This window comes from Phalangium opilio, unplaced genomic scaffold (assembly GCF_054372755.1).
Source record: "Phalangium opilio isolate 3A_F unplaced genomic scaffold, DU_Popi_V2 ptg001170l_1, whole genome shotgun sequence".
Classification (NCBI taxonomy): Eukaryota; Metazoa; Arthropoda; class Arachnida; order Opiliones; family Phalangiidae; genus Phalangium; species Phalangium opilio.
In genome coordinates this window covers 9,070,435-9,080,121 of record NW_028324255.1, presented here as the reverse complement: position 1 = coordinate 9,080,121, position 9,687 = coordinate 9,070,435, and the positions used below count along the sequence as shown (strand labels likewise).

The 9,687-nt window shown below is 38.6% G+C and overlaps 22 non-coding genes across 22 annotated transcripts; all 22 read right to left on the bottom strand.

Moving 5' to 3' along the window:
- Positions 1-939: 939 nt before the first annotated feature.
- Positions 940-1,012, bottom strand: TRNAK-UUU (transfer RNA lysine (anticodon UUU)). The gene has a single exon. It is a non-coding gene; the product is annotated as a tRNA-Lys (tRNA).
- A 276-nt stretch (positions 1,013-1,288) lies between these two features.
- On the bottom strand, positions 1,289-1,361 carry TRNAK-UUU (transfer RNA lysine (anticodon UUU)). Its single transcript has one exon. It is a non-coding gene; the product is annotated as a tRNA-Lys (tRNA).
- A 107-nt stretch (positions 1,362-1,468) lies between these two features.
- TRNAK-UUU (transfer RNA lysine (anticodon UUU)) lies at positions 1,469-1,541 on the bottom strand. The gene has a single exon. It is a non-coding gene; the product is annotated as a tRNA-Lys (tRNA).
- A 1,182-nt stretch (positions 1,542-2,723) lies between these two features.
- On the bottom strand, positions 2,724-2,796 carry TRNAK-UUU (transfer RNA lysine (anticodon UUU)). Its single transcript has one exon. It is a non-coding gene; the product is annotated as a tRNA-Lys (tRNA).
- Positions 2,797-3,072: 276 nt separating this feature from the next.
- On the bottom strand, positions 3,073-3,145 carry TRNAK-UUU (transfer RNA lysine (anticodon UUU)). Its single transcript has one exon. It is a non-coding gene; the product is annotated as a tRNA-Lys (tRNA).
- A 287-nt stretch (positions 3,146-3,432) lies between these two features.
- TRNAK-UUU (transfer RNA lysine (anticodon UUU)) lies at positions 3,433-3,505 on the bottom strand. Its single transcript has one exon. It is a non-coding gene; the product is annotated as a tRNA-Lys (tRNA).
- Positions 3,506-3,612: 107 nt separating this feature from the next.
- TRNAK-UUU (transfer RNA lysine (anticodon UUU)) lies at positions 3,613-3,685 on the bottom strand. Its single transcript has one exon. It is a non-coding gene; the product is annotated as a tRNA-Lys (tRNA).
- A 276-nt stretch (positions 3,686-3,961) lies between these two features.
- On the bottom strand, positions 3,962-4,034 carry TRNAK-UUU (transfer RNA lysine (anticodon UUU)). Its single transcript has one exon. It is a non-coding gene; the product is annotated as a tRNA-Lys (tRNA).
- Positions 4,035-4,141: 107 nt separating this feature from the next.
- TRNAK-UUU (transfer RNA lysine (anticodon UUU)) lies at positions 4,142-4,214 on the bottom strand. Its single transcript has one exon. It is a non-coding gene; the product is annotated as a tRNA-Lys (tRNA).
- Positions 4,215-4,501: 287 nt separating this feature from the next.
- Positions 4,502-4,574, bottom strand: TRNAK-UUU (transfer RNA lysine (anticodon UUU)). Its single transcript has one exon. It is a non-coding gene; the product is annotated as a tRNA-Lys (tRNA).
- Positions 4,575-4,860: 286 nt separating this feature from the next.
- TRNAK-UUU (transfer RNA lysine (anticodon UUU)) lies at positions 4,861-4,933 on the bottom strand. The gene has a single exon. It is a non-coding gene; the product is annotated as a tRNA-Lys (tRNA).
- Positions 4,934-5,220: 287 nt separating this feature from the next.
- On the bottom strand, positions 5,221-5,293 carry TRNAK-UUU (transfer RNA lysine (anticodon UUU)). The gene has a single exon. It is a non-coding gene; the product is annotated as a tRNA-Lys (tRNA).
- A 107-nt stretch (positions 5,294-5,400) lies between these two features.
- On the bottom strand, positions 5,401-5,473 carry TRNAK-UUU (transfer RNA lysine (anticodon UUU)). Its single transcript has one exon. It is a non-coding gene; the product is annotated as a tRNA-Lys (tRNA).
- Positions 5,474-5,940: 467 nt separating this feature from the next.
- Positions 5,941-6,013, bottom strand: TRNAK-UUU (transfer RNA lysine (anticodon UUU)). The gene has a single exon. It is a non-coding gene; the product is annotated as a tRNA-Lys (tRNA).
- Positions 6,014-6,298: 285 nt separating this feature from the next.
- Positions 6,299-6,371, bottom strand: TRNAK-UUU (transfer RNA lysine (anticodon UUU)). The gene has a single exon. It is a non-coding gene; the product is annotated as a tRNA-Lys (tRNA).
- A 276-nt stretch (positions 6,372-6,647) lies between these two features.
- Positions 6,648-6,720, bottom strand: TRNAK-UUU (transfer RNA lysine (anticodon UUU)). Its single transcript has one exon. It is a non-coding gene; the product is annotated as a tRNA-Lys (tRNA).
- Positions 6,721-6,827: 107 nt separating this feature from the next.
- TRNAK-UUU (transfer RNA lysine (anticodon UUU)) lies at positions 6,828-6,900 on the bottom strand. The gene has a single exon. It is a non-coding gene; the product is annotated as a tRNA-Lys (tRNA).
- An 824-nt stretch (positions 6,901-7,724) lies between these two features.
- TRNAK-UUU (transfer RNA lysine (anticodon UUU)) lies at positions 7,725-7,797 on the bottom strand. Its single transcript has one exon. It is a non-coding gene; the product is annotated as a tRNA-Lys (tRNA).
- Positions 7,798-8,082: 285 nt separating this feature from the next.
- On the bottom strand, positions 8,083-8,155 carry TRNAK-UUU (transfer RNA lysine (anticodon UUU)). Its single transcript has one exon. It is a non-coding gene; the product is annotated as a tRNA-Lys (tRNA).
- A 276-nt stretch (positions 8,156-8,431) lies between these two features.
- On the bottom strand, positions 8,432-8,504 carry TRNAK-UUU (transfer RNA lysine (anticodon UUU)). The gene has a single exon. It is a non-coding gene; the product is annotated as a tRNA-Lys (tRNA).
- Positions 8,505-8,611: 107 nt separating this feature from the next.
- Positions 8,612-8,684, bottom strand: TRNAK-UUU (transfer RNA lysine (anticodon UUU)). Its single transcript has one exon. It is a non-coding gene; the product is annotated as a tRNA-Lys (tRNA).
- An 824-nt stretch (positions 8,685-9,508) lies between these two features.
- On the bottom strand, positions 9,509-9,581 carry TRNAK-UUU (transfer RNA lysine (anticodon UUU)). The gene has a single exon. It is a non-coding gene; the product is annotated as a tRNA-Lys (tRNA).
- Positions 9,582-9,687: the final 106 nt, after the last annotated feature.

The window sequence follows — 9,687 nt, the reverse complement described above, 5'->3', positions numbered from 1 at the left end:
GATCTGAAGTTTAAATTATTGATGATTCTTCAAAAACAGAGTCGCCCGAACAGAGACTCGAACCCTGGACCGTTAGGTTAAAAGCCTAACGCTCTACCGACTGAGCTATCCTGTCTCAAACGAAGTTAAATCCCGTAATAATTGGAATTAGAATTTACATAAATTTATTGAAAGTGTAATGATCTGAAGTTTAAATTATTGATGATTCTTCAAAAACAGAGTCACCCGAACAGGGACTCGAATCCAGGACCGTTAGGTTAAAAGCCTAACGCTTTACCGACTGAGCTATCCTGTCTCGAACGAAGTTAAATCCCGTAATAATTGGAATTAGAATTTACATAAATTTATTGAAAGTGAAATGATCTGAAGTTTAAATTATTGATGATTCTTCAAAAACACAGTCGCCCGAACAGGGACTCGACCCTGGACCGTTAGGTTAAAAGCCTAACGCTCTACCGACTGAGCTATCTGGGCTCAAGCGAGGTGAACTCCCGTAATAATTGGAATAAGAATTTCAATAATTTTACTGGAAATTAAATGATCTGAAGTTTAAATTATTGATGATTCTTCAAAAACAGAGTCGCCCGAACAGAGACTCGAACCCTGGACCGTTAGGTTAAAAGCCTAACGCTCTACCGACTGAGCTATCCTGTCTCAAACGAAGTTAAATCCCGTAATAATTGGAATTAGAATTTACATAAATTTATTGAAAGTGTAATGATCTGAAGTTTAAATTATTGATGATTCTTCAAAAACACAGTCGCCCGAACAAGGAGTCGAACCCTGGACCGTGGTTTGAAGCCTAACGCTCAACCGACTGCGCTATCCGAGCCGAAACGAAATGAACTCCCGTAATAATTGGGATTAGAATTTCAAAAATTTTACTGGAAATTAAATGATCTGAAGTTTAAATTATTGATGATTCTTCAAAAACACAGTCGCCCGAACAGGGACTCGAACCCTGGACCGTTAGGTTAAAAGCCTAACGCTCTACCGACTGAGCTATCCGGGCTCAAGCGAGGTGAACTCACGTAATAATTGGAATTAGAATTTACGTAAATTTAATGATCTGAAGTTTAAATTATTGATGATTCTTCAAAAACAGAATGGCCCGAACAGGTACTCAAACCCTTGACCGTTAGGTTAAAAGCCTAACGCTCTACCGACTGAGCTATCCGGGCTCAAGCGAGGTGAACTCACGTAATAATTGGAATTAGAATTTACATAAATTTATTGAAAGTGAAATGATCTGAAGTTTAAATTATTGACGATTCTTTAAAAACAGAGTCGCCCGAACAGGGACTCGAACCCTGGACCGTTAGGTTAAAAGTTTAACGCTCTACCGACTGAGCTATCCGGGCTGGAACGAAATGAACTCCCGTAATAATTGGGATTAGAATTTCAATAAATTTACTGGAAATTAAATGATCTGAAGTTTAAATTATTGACGATTCTTTAAAAACAGAGTCGCCCGAACAGGGACTCGAACCCTGGACCGTTAGGTTAAAAGCTTAACGCTCTACCGACTGAGCTATCCGGGCTCAAGCGAGGTGAACTCCCGTAATAATTGGGATAAGAATTTCAATAATTTTACTGGAAATTAAATGATCTGAAGTTTAAACTATTGATGATTCTTCAAAAACAGAATGGCCCGAACAAGGAGTCGAATCCTGGACCGTGTTTTGAAGCCTAACGCTCTACCGACTGAGCTATCCGAGCTGAAACGAAATGAACTCCCGTAATAATTGGGATTAGAATTTCAATAATTTTACTGGAAATTAAATGATCTGAAGTTTAAATTATTGATGATTCTTCAAAAACACAGTCGCCCGAACAGGGACTCGACCCTGGACCGTTAGGTTAAAAGCCTAACGCTGTACCGACTGAGCTATCTGGGCTCAAGCGAGGTGAACTCCCGTAATAATTGGAATAAGAATTTCAATAATTTTACTGGAAATTAAATGATCTGAAGTTTAAATTATTGATGATTCTTCAAAAACAGAGTCGCCCGAACAGAGACTCGAACCCTGGACCGTTAGGTTAAAAGCCTAACGCTCTACCGACTGAGCTATCCTGTCTCAAACGAAGTTAAATCCCGTAATAATTGGAATTAGAATTTACATAAATTTATTGAAAGTGTAATGATCTGAAGTTTAAATTATTGATGATTCTTCAAAAACAGAGTCGCCCGAACAGAGACTCGAACCCTGGACCGTTAGGTTAAAAGCCTAACGCTCTACCGACTGAGCTATCCTGTCTCAAACGAAGTTAAATCCCGTAATAATTGGAATTAGAATTTACATAAATTTATTGAAAGTGAAATGATCTGAAGTTTTAATTATTGATGATTCTTCAAAAACAGAATTCCACAAACAGGGACTCGAACCCTGGACCGTTAGGTTAAAAGCCTAACGCTCTACCGACTGAGCTATCCGGGCTCAAGCGAGGTGAACTCAAGTAATAATTGGGATTAGAATTTCAATAATTTTACTGGAAATTAAATGATCTGAAGTTTAAATTATTGATGATTCTTCAAAAACACAGTCGCCCGAACAAGGAGTCGAACCCTGGACCGTGGTTTGAAGCCTAACGCTCAACCGACTGCGCTATCCGAGCCGAAACGAAATGAACTCCCGTAATAATTGGGATTAGAATTTCAAAAATTTTACTGGAAATTAAATGATCTGAAGTTTAAATTATTGATGATTCTTCAAAAACACAGTCGCCCGAACAGGGACTCGAACCCTGGACCGTTAGGTTAAAAGCCTAACGCTCTACCGACTGAGCTATCCGGGCTCAAGCGAGGTGAACTCACGTAATAATTGGAATTAGAATTTACGTAAATTTAATGATCTGAAGTTTAAATTATTGATGATTCTTCAAAAACAGAATGGCCCGAACAGGTACTCAAACCCTTGACCGTTAGGTTAAAAGCCTAACGCTCTACCGACTGAGCTATCCGGGCTCAAGCGAGGTGAACTCACGTAATAATTGGAATTAGAATTTACATAAATTTATTGAAAGTGAAATGATCTGAAGTTTAAATTATTGACGATTCTTTAAAAACAGAGTCGCCCGAACAGGGACTCGAACCCTGGACCGTTAGGTTAAAAGCTTAACGCTCTACCGACTGAGCTATCCGGGCTGAAACGAAATGAACTCCCGTAATAATTGGGATTAGAATTTCAATAATTTTACTGGAAATTAAATGATCTGAAGTTTAAATTATTGACGATTCTTTAAAAACAGAGTCGCCCGAACAGGGACTCGAACCCTTTACCGTTAGGTTAAAAGCTTAACGCTCTACCGACTGAGCTATCCGGGCTGAAACGAAATGAACTCCCGTAATAATTGGGATTAGAATTTCAATAATTTTACTGGAAATTAAATGATCTGAAGTTTAAATTATTGACGATTCTTTAAAAACAGAGTCGCCCGAACAGGGACTCGAACCCTGGACCGTTAGGTTAAAAGCCTAACGCTCTACCGACTGAGCTATCCGGGCTGAAACGAAATGAACTCCCGTAATAATTGGGATTAGAATTTCAATAATTTTACTGGAAATTAAATGATCTGAAGTTTAAATTATTGATGATTCTTCAAAAACACAGTCGCCCGAACAGGGACTCGAACCCTGGACCGTTAGGTTAAAAGCATAACGCTCTACCGACTGAGCTATCCGGGCTCAAGCGAGGTGAACTCACGTAATAATTGGAATTAGAATTTACGTAAATTTAATGTTCTGAAGTTTAAATTATTGATGATTCTTCAAAAACAGAATGGCCCGAACAGGTACTCAAACCCTTGACCGTTAGGTTAAAAGCCTAACGCTCTACCGACTGAGCTATCCGGGCTCAAGCGAGGTGAACTCACGTAATAATTGGAATTAGAATTTACATAAATTTATTGAAAGTGAAATGATCTGAAGTTTAAATTATTGACGATTCTTTAAAAACAGAGTCGCCCGAACAGGGACTCGAACCCTGGACCGTTAGGTTAAAAGCTTAACGCTCTACCGACTGAGCTATCCGGGCTGAAACGAAATGAACTCCCGTAATAATTGGGATTAGAATTTCAATAATTTTACTGGAAATAAAATGATCTGAAGTTTAAATTATTGACGATTCTTTAAAAACAGAGTCGCCCGAACAGGAACTCGAACCCTGGACCGTTAGGTTAAAAGCCTAACGCTCTACCGACTGAGCTATCCGGGCTGAAACGAAATGAACTCCCGTAATAATTGGGATTAGAATTTCAAAAATTTTACTGGAAATTAAATGATCTGAAGTTTAAATTATTGATGATTCTTCAAAAACACAGTCGCCCGAACAGGGACTCGAACCCTGGACCGTTAGGTTAAAAGCCTAACGCTCTACCGACTGAGCTATCCTGTCTCAAACGAAGTTAAATCCCGTAATAATTGGAATTAGAATTTACATAAATTTATTGAAAGTGAAATGATCTGAAGTTTAAATTATTGATGATTCTTTAAAAACAGAGTCGCCCGAACAGGGACTCGAACCCTGGACCGTTAGGTTAAAAGCCTAGCGCTCTACCGACTGAGCTATCTGGGCTGAAACGAAATGAACTCCCGTAATAATTGGGATTAGAATTTACATAAATTTATTGAAAGTGTTATGATCTGAAGTTTAAATTATTGATGATTCTTCAAAAACAGAGTCTCCCGAACAGGGACTCGAATCCAGGACCATTAGGTTAAAAGCCTAACGCTCTACAGATTGAGCTATCCTGTCTCAAACGAAGTTAAATCCCGCAATAATTGGAATTAGAATTTACATAAATTTATTGAAAGTGAAATGATCTGAAGTTTAATTTATTGATGATTCTTCAAAACAGAATGGCCCGAACAGGTACTCGAACCCTGGACCGTTAGGTTAAAAGCCTAACGCTCTACCGACTGAGCTATCCGGGCTGAAACAAAATGAACTCCCGTAATAATTGGGATTAGAATTTCCATAATTTTACTGGAAATTGAATGATCTGAAGTTTAAATTATTGATGATTCTTCAAAAACAGAGTCGCCCGAACAGGGACTCGTACCCTGGACCGTTAGGTTAAAAGCCTAACGCTCTACCGACTGAGCTATCCTGTCTCAAACGAAGTTAAATCCCGTAATAATTGGAATTAGAATTTACATAAATTTATTGAAAGTGAAATGATCTGAAGTTTAAATTATTGACGATTCTTTAAAAACAGAGTCGCGCGAACAGGGACTCGAACCCTGGACCGTTAGGTTAAAAGCCTAACGCTCTACCGACTGAGCTATCCGGGCTGAAACGAAATGAAGTCCCGTAATAATTGGGATTAGAATTTCAATACTTTTACTGGAAATTAAATGATCTGAAGTTTAAATTATTGATGATTCTTCAAAAACACAGTCGCCCGAACAGGGACTCGAACCCTGGACCGTTAGGTTAAAAGCCTAACGCTCTACCGACTGAGCTATCCGGGATCAAGCGAGGTGAACTCCCGTAATAATTGGGATAAGAATTTCAATAATTTTTCTGGAAATTAAATGATCTGAAGTTTAAATTATTGATGATTCTTCAAAAACAGAGTCGCCCGAACAGAGACTCGAACCCTGGACCGTTAGGTTAAAAGCCTAACGCTCTACCGACTGAGCTATCCTGTCTCAAACGAAGTTAAATCCCGTAATAATTGGAATTAGAATTTACATAAATTTATTGAAAGTGTAATGATCTGAAGTTTAAATTATTGATGATTCTTCAAAAACAGAGTCACCCGAACAGGGACTCGAATCCAGGACCGTTAGGTTAAAAGCCTAACGCTTTACCGACTGAGCTATCCTGTCTCGAACGAAGTTAAATCCCGTAATAATTGGAATTAGAATTTACATAAATTTATTGAAAGTGAAATGATCTGAAGTTTTAATTATTGATGATTCTTCAAAAACAGAATTCCCCAAACAGGGACTCGAACCCTGGACCGTTAGGTTAAAAGCCTAACGCTCTACCGACTGAGCTATCCGGGCTCAAGCGAGGTGAACTCAAGTAATAATTGGGATTAGAATTTCAATAATTTTACTGGAAATTAAATGATCTGAAGTTTAAATTATTGATGATTCTTCAAAAACACAGTCGCCCGAACAAGGAGTCGAACCCTGGACCGTGGTTTGAAGCCTAACGCTCAACCGACTGCGCTATCCGAGCCGAAACGAAATGAACTCCCGTAATAATTGGGATTAGAATTTCAAAAATTTTACTGGAAATTAAATGATCTGATGTTTAAATTATTGATGATTCTTCAAAAACACAGTCGCCCGAACAGGGACTCGAACCCTGGACCGTTAGGTTAAAAGCCTAACGCTCTACCGACTGAGCTATCCGGGCTCAAGCGAGGTGAACTCACGTAATAATTGGAATTAGAATTTACGTAAATTTAATGATCTGAAGTTTAAATTATTGATGATTCTTCAAAAACAGAATGGCCCGAACAGGTACTCAAACCCTTGACCGTTAGGTTAAAAGCCTAACGCTCTACCGACTGAGCTATCCGGGCTCAAGCGAGGTGAACTCACGTAATAATTGGAATTAGAATTTACATAAATTTATTGAAAGTGAAATGATCTGAAGTTTAAATTATTGACGATTCTTTAAAAACAGAGTCGCCCGAACAGGGACTCGAACCCTGGACCGTTAGGTTAAAAGTTTAACGCTCTACCGACTGAGCTATCCGGGCTGGAACGAAATGAACTCCCGTAATAATTGGGATTAGAATTTCAATAATTTTACTGGAAATTAAATGATCTGAAGTTTAAATTATTGACGATTCTTTAAAAACAGAGTCGCCCGAACAGGGACTCGAACCCTGGACCGTTAGGTTAAAAGCCTAACGCTCTACCGACTGAGCTATCCGGGCTCAAGCGAGGTAAACTCCCGTAATAATTGGGATAAGAATTTCAATAATTTTACTGGAAATTAAATGATCTGAAGTTTAAACTATTGATGATTCTTCAAAAACAGAATGGCCCGAACAAGGAGTCGAACCCTGGACCGTGTTTTGAAGCCTAACGCTCTACCGACTGAGCTATCCGAGCTGAAACGAAATGAACTCCCGTAATAATTGGGATTAGAATTTCAATAATTTTACTGGAAATTAAATGATCTGAAGTTTAAATTATTGATGATTCTTCAAAAACACAGTCGCCCGAACAGGGACTCGACCCTGGACCGTTAGGTTAAAAGCCTAACGCTCTACCGACTGAGCTATCTGGGCTCAAGCGAGGTGAACTCCCGTAATAATTGGAATAAGAATTTCAATAATTTTACTGGAAATTAAATGATCTGAAGTTTAAATTATTGATGATTCTTCAAAAACAGAGTCGCCCGAACAGAGACTCGAACCCTGGACCGTTAGGTTAAAAGCCTAACGCTCTACCGACTGAGCTATCCTGTCTCAAACGAAGTTAAATCCCGTAATAATTGGAATTAGAATTTACATAAATTTATTGAAAGTGTAATGATCTGAAGTTTAAATTATTGATGATTCTTCAAAAACAGAGTCGCCCGAACAGAGACTCGAACCCTGGACCGTTAGGTTAAAAGCCTAACGCTCTACCGACTGAGCTATCCTGTCTCAAACGAAGTTAAATCCCGTAATAATTGGAATTAGAATTTACATAAATTTATTGAAAGTGAAATGATCTGAAGTTTTAATTATTGATGATTCTTCAAAAACAGAATTCCCCAAACAGGGACTCGAACCCTGGACCGTTAGGTTAAAAGCCTAACGCTCTACCGACTGAGCTATCCGGGCTCAAGCGAGGTGAACTCAAGTAATAATTGGGATTAGAATTTCAATAATTTTACTGGAAATTAAATGATCTGAAGTTTAAATTATTGATGATTCTTCAAAAACACAGTCGCCCGAACAAGGAGTCGAACCCTGGACCGTGGTTTGAAGCCTAACGCTCAACCGACTGCGCTATCCGAGCCGAAACGAAATGAACTCCCGTAATAATTGGGATTAGAATTTCAAAAATTTTACTGGAAATTAAATGATCTGAAGTTTAAATTATTGATGATTCTTCAAAAACACAGTCGCCCGAACAGGGACTCGAACCCTGGACCGTTAGGTTAAAAGCCTAACGCTCTACCGACTGAGCTATCCGGGCTCAAGCGAGGTGAACTCACGTAATAATTGGAATTAGAATTTACGTAAATTTAATGATCTGAAGTTTAAATTATTGATGATTCTTCAAAAACAGAATGGCCCGAACAGGTACTCAAACCCTTGACCGTTAGGTTAAAAGCCTAACGCTCTACCGACTGAGCTATCCGGGCTCAAGCGAGGTGAACTCACGTAATAATTGGAATTAGAATTTACATAAATTTATTGAAAGTGAAATGATCTGAAGTTTAAATTATTGACGATTCTTTAAAAACAGAGTCGCCCGAACAGGGACTCGAACCCTGGACCGTTAGGTTAAAAGTTTAACGCTCTACCGACTGAGCTATCCGGGCTGGAACGAAATGAACTCCCGTAATAATTGGGATTAGAATTTCAATAATTTTACTGGAAATTAAATGATCTGAAGTTTAAATTATTGACGATTCTTTAAAAACAGAGTCGCCCGAACAGGGACTCGAACCCTGGACCGTTAGGTTAAAAGCCTAACGCTCTACCGACTGAGCTATCCGGGCTCAAGCGAGGTAAACTCCCGTAATAATTGGGATAAGAATTTCAATAATTTTACTGGAAATTAAATGATCTGAAGTTTAAACTATTGATGATTCTTCAAAAACAGAATGGCCCGAACAAGGAGTCGAACCCTGGACCGTGTTTTGAAGCCTAACGCTCTACCGACTGAGCTATCCGAGCTGAAACGAAATGAACTCCCGTAATAATTGGGATTAGAATTTCAATAATTTTACTGGAAATTAAATGATCTGAAGTTTAAATTATTGATGATTCTTCAAAAACACAGTCGCCCGAACAGGGACTCGACCCTGGACCGTTAGGTTAAAAGCCTAACGCTCTACCGACTGAGCTATCTGGGCTCAAGCGAGGTGAACTCCCGTAATAATTGGAATAAGAATTTCAATAATTTTACTGGAAATTAAATGATCTGAAGTTTAAATTATTGATGATTCTTCAAAAACAGAGTCGCCCGAACAGAGACTCGAACCCTGGACCGTTAGGTTAAAAGCCTAACGCTCTACCGACTGAGCTATCCTGTCTCAAACGAAGTTAAATCCCGTAATAATTGGAATTAGAATTTACATAAATTTATTGAAAGTGTAATGATCTGAAGTTTAAATTATTGATGATTCTTCAAAAACAGAGTCGCCCGAACAGAGACTCGAACCCTGGACCGTTAGGTTAAAAGCCTAACGCTCTACCGACTGAGCTATCCTGTCTCAAACGAAGTTAAATCCCGTAATAATTGGAATTAGAATTTACATAAATTTATTGAAAGTGAAATGATCTGAAGTTTTAATTATTGATGATTCTTCAAAAACAGAATTCCCCAAACAGGGACTCGAACCCTGGACCGTTAGGTTAAAAGCCTAACGCTCTACCGACTGAGCTATCCGGGCTCAAGCGAGGTGAACTCAAGTAATAATTGGGATTAGAATTTCAATAATTTTACTGGAAATTAAATGATCTGAAGTTTAAATTATTGATGATTCTTCAAAAACACAG